General features: G+C 41.1%; 1 non-coding gene across 1 annotated transcript; it reads right to left on the bottom strand.

Annotated features, from left to right (window-relative positions):
* Positions 1–1,310: 1,310 nt before the first annotated feature.
* Trnas-cga lies at positions 1,311–1,385 on the bottom strand. Its single transcript has one exon. It is a non-coding gene; the product is annotated as a tRNA-Ser (tRNA).
* Positions 1,386–4,734: the final 3,349 nt, after the last annotated feature.

Raw genomic sequence — 4,734 nt, 5'->3', positions numbered from 1 at the left:
GGGCCGTATACCGGCAGAATTTCACGGAGAATCTGTGTGCCTTTCTGACATTTTGGCACAAGAATTGAAATCTCCCGCGTACATCAATTTCGGAGTACGTTTCTAGATGTCGCGCCATTTCAACCACACACTGTTCAAAATGGTTCAAATGGCTTTGATCACTATGGGACTCAACTTCCGAGGTCATCAGTCCCCTAGAACGTAGAACTACTTAAACACACACATCCATTCCCGAGGCAGGATTCGAACCTGCGACCGTAGCGGTCTCACGGTTCCAGGCTGTACCTAGAACCGCACGGCCACTCTGGCCGGCACACGCTGTTACCTGTAGGTCAGCAGAATAGTGTCTGCAGGAAACTCGTAACATGTTCTCTTTCGAGAATGAGCCACTCTCGTTGTGCAGTGTCTTAGCGTGCAGCGACAGATGTAAGTTACTTTTCAAAGTTGCTATGTACCTTCTTTCTTCTCGAAATCACTTTGTCAGTGTGCCGCATGAGCAGTGAAATGCAGTTTCAGACGTCTTCGCCAGTGGAATGCTGCCTGTGAGTGAACGCTTCGGCATAGGTCGGCAAAATTCGTTATCGACGGAAACGCTTTCATGCATGGGTGCATAGGATTTGTTAAAAAAAAAAGTGTATGATATCACAATTAAGTGCCTGGTAAAGGTTTCTTCGAACCACCTTCAAGCTCTTTCCCTACCGTTCCATTCTCGAACAACGCGCGGAAAAACGAACACTTAAATCTTTCAACACGAGCTCTGATTTATTTTATTATGATGATCATTACCCCCTACGTAGGTGGGCGCAGGCAAAATATTTGCACACTCAGAGGAGAAAGCTGATGATGGAAACTTCAATGAAGGTCATGCCGCAGCGAGAAACGCCTTTGTTGGTGTATCATACACGAGGGTTGGAACTTTAATAGTGGCAACTATTCATTAACAGCTACGACAGAATATATGCGGGTTTCAAAGTTTTACTGACCTTCAAAGTAGTCACCAACATTGTGTATAACCCGTTGCCAGCGATGTGGAAATCGTAGGATACTCTTAGCAGTGCCAGTTGTGTTGACAATTCGAGCGGTGCAATCTATTGCCGGACGAATTTTTAGCAGTTATGAAGCGAATGCTGTGAAGTGTTTCCTTCAGTTTAGAAATCGAGTTGAACTTACGAGGGCCTAATTCAGGGGAGTGGAATAGGTGGTATAGCACTTAGCAGCCCCATCAGTCAAACAAATCAGTAACAGAATGAGATTTTCACTCTGCAGCGGAGTGTGCGCTGATATGAAACTTCCTGGCAGATTAAAACTGTGTGCCCGACCGAGACTCGAACTCGGGACCATTGCCTTTCGAGGGCAAGTGCTCTACCAACTGAGCTACCGAAGCACGACTCACGGCCGGTACTCACAGCTTTACTTCTGCCAGTACCTCGTCTCCTACCTTCCAAACTTTACAGAAGCTCTCCTGCGAGTTCGAGTCTCGGTCGGGCACACAGTTTTAATCTGCCAGGAAGTTTCATATCAGCGCACACTCCGCTGCAGAGTGAAAATCTCATTCTGGAAACATCCCCCAGGCTGTGGCTAAGCCATGTCTCCGCAATATCCTTTCTTTCAGGAGTGCTAGTTCTGCAAGGTTCGCAGGAGAGCTTCTGTAAAGTTTGGAAGGTAGGAGACGAGGTACTGGCAGAAGTAAAGCTGTGAGTACCGACCGTGAGTCGTGCTTCGGTAGCTCAGTTGGTAGAGCACTTGCCCGCGAAAGGCAAAGGTCCCGAGTTCGAGTCTCGGTCGGGCACACAGTTTTAATCTGCCAGGAAGTTTCAAATCAGTAACAGCTTGCACTGTACGTGCTTGAGCACTGTCCTGCAAAATGATGGTCAGGTCCTGCAGAAAGTGTCATCAATTTTGTCTCTAAGCTGGTCGTAGGTTGTGTTCCAAAAATGAACACCAGCAATTACCAGCGGATGCAAATTTTTAGACAAAGGGGCGTGTTCCAGTAGGATTTCGGTGAAGCGTAAAATACATAAATATGGAAAAAAACGGTAGTGCTCGAGAATGGTAATCAATGGGTCGCTGGCTCGAGTCTCGTTCCGATCATTATATTTTTTTATTGTTTTTCCTTCAGTTCGAATACTTACACCAGTTAAATATAAACTTCATCAGATATATGCTAATTAACACACAGATGTCATTTTTATTAAAAATGGACATCGTCTTATTTCTAACTATCTTAGCGATCACTGTTTCGCTCGCGTAGACGGTATTGTCTGCATAGATTTTTTTTGTTTAAACCAGTTTTTATGTCGTTAATAAATTGCAACACCTTCTAAACATTTCACGCTAAATAAGATCATTGAAGCATGGTCTCTGTCGAACGTACTTTTGACCAAAAGACGATCCTGGTAACTGCAATGCAGGGTTTTTGTTAATCATGCCTTCTGCGTTCTTGTGTGTTACTTTTTGTGGGAACTCCATTCCCTAACAAACATTTCTTTATATCTTGTCAAGAAGGGAAATATCGGTTTTCATGGATTCACGTTTAAAATATTTTTAGAACAACGAAATATTTTCTTAAAAAATTTCATCCCTTATTTTACCCCCTCAGTGGTTGAATTTTAAAAACTGCTAAAACACGTACTTTTTATCTCTCACTGAGAAACCACATACTAATTTTCGTAGTTCTAGCTTCAGACTTGACTCAGTAGCGATATATACTCAAAAATCATTCCATCCGCTATGTCACCCTCTTAGGAGTAGAATTTCGAACAATCCCCTCTTAAACGATGTCTGCGTTATAAGAACCACACCCTCTCCAAACTTCCAGTTTTTATCCGTAGCAGTCTGGGCTGCGCGATGATGAGTATTCAAATCAGTGTCGCTCTATCCACCCCCTTAGGGGTTAAACTTACAAAAAGGGTGAAACACGTATTTCTTCACTTTTAACCGAGAAGCCAAATAACGATGACCATAGATATAGCTTTAAAAATGCTTTCACAATGAAATATTTTCCTAAAACATTTCAGCCTCTATTTCACCCCCTTACAAGTGAGTATCTAAAAACAGTGAAACGCGTGGGCTTTTTCTTCTTCTAACAGAAAAGCCAAATACAAATTCAGTAGATTTGATTTCAAAAATTCTTACATAATGAAATATTTCCATAGAAACTTTCATTCCCTATTTCACCTCCATAATGGTTCAATTCCCAAAAACAGTGAAACACTTATTTTTTATTTCTAACCAAGAAACCAAATTCAAATTTGCACTGATTTAGCTTTAAAAATGCTTTCATAATGAAATATGGATTGAATTACGAAAATATTGAAACATTTATTTTTTAATTTCTAACCGTAAAGTCAAATACCGATATTCATAGATCTAGCTGTAAAACATACCTTAGTAGTGTAATTATGGTTTATTTCCAAATCAACTGTCACCAACTATTTTACGTCCATAGGGGTTAAATTCAAAATAATTTTAAACATGTAGTTCTTTATTTGCTAACGAGAAGCCAAATACCGACTTTCCTAGGTCCAGATTCTAAATTGCCATAATAGTGATATATTTTCAGAAAACCTTTCATTCCCTACTTCACTCCCTTAGGGACGAATATCGAAAAATCCCTTCTTAAACGAAGCCAACATTATAAAATCAACACTGTCTGCAAATTGCAAGTTTCTATCCTTAATGGTTTAAGCCGGCCGACGATGAGCCAGTTAGTGAGTCAGTCAGTCGGGACACCGCCTTTTACACTCAGAGAAGAGATTACATATCGCACGCGAAAGTCCAGATTTCTTTGCAAATATAAACTCTTCGTTACCGATCTTTTACAAGATATTCTTACTAAAGATAGTTTCCATTTTTCTTAAAAATTACTAGTTAATAATTTCATATTTATGTATTTTACTCGTCGCGGAACGATGCTAGATATGCAGCTTTGTTGCTTCGGATAAGAGTCGAACCAGGTTCTCCACGTCGCAGGCAAACACTCTATCACACAGTCGCGCTCCAGTCGAAAAATCTGTCCTACTGTAGGGTATTAAATATGCACAGAAGATTTGAGACCCGATTTTCTCGAGAGTATTTGAGAGTTGCATCGACATGTTTTCGGAGAGATTGATATTTGAGTTCTAAACTTCACATACCTTTGTTGTTGTTGTTGTTGTGGTCTTCAGTCCTGAGACTGGTTTGATGCAGCTCTCCACGCTACTCTATCCTGTGCAAGCTTCTTCATCTCCCAGTGCTTACTGCAGCCTACATCCTTCTGAATCTGCTTAGTGCATACATCTCTTGGTGTCCCTCTACGATTTTTACCCTCCACGCTGCCCTCCAATGCTAAATTTGTGATCCCTTGATGCCTCAGAACATGTCCTACTAACCGGTCCCTTCTTCTTGTCAAGTTGTGCCACAAACTCCTCTTCTCCCCAATTCTATTCAATACCTCCTCATTAGTTATGTGATCTACCCATCTAATCTTCAGCATTCTTCTGTAGCACCACATTTCGAAAGCTTCTATTGCCTTCTTGTCCAAACTATTTATCGTCCATGTTTCACTTCCATACATGGCTACACTCCATACAAATACTTTCAGAAATGTCTTCCTGACACTTAAATCAATACTGGATGTTAACAAATTTCTCTTCTTCAGAAACGCTTTCCTTGCCATTGCCAGCCTACATTTTATATCCTCTCTACTTCGTCCATCATCAGTTATTTTGCCCCCCAAATAGCAAAACTCCTTTA

Source organism: Schistocerca americana, chromosome 2 (genome assembly GCF_021461395.2).
Source record: "Schistocerca americana isolate TAMUIC-IGC-003095 chromosome 2, iqSchAmer2.1, whole genome shotgun sequence".
Classification (NCBI taxonomy): Eukaryota; Metazoa; Arthropoda; class Insecta; order Orthoptera; family Acrididae; genus Schistocerca; species Schistocerca americana.
This window is presented reverse-complemented; position numbering and strand designations above follow the sequence as displayed.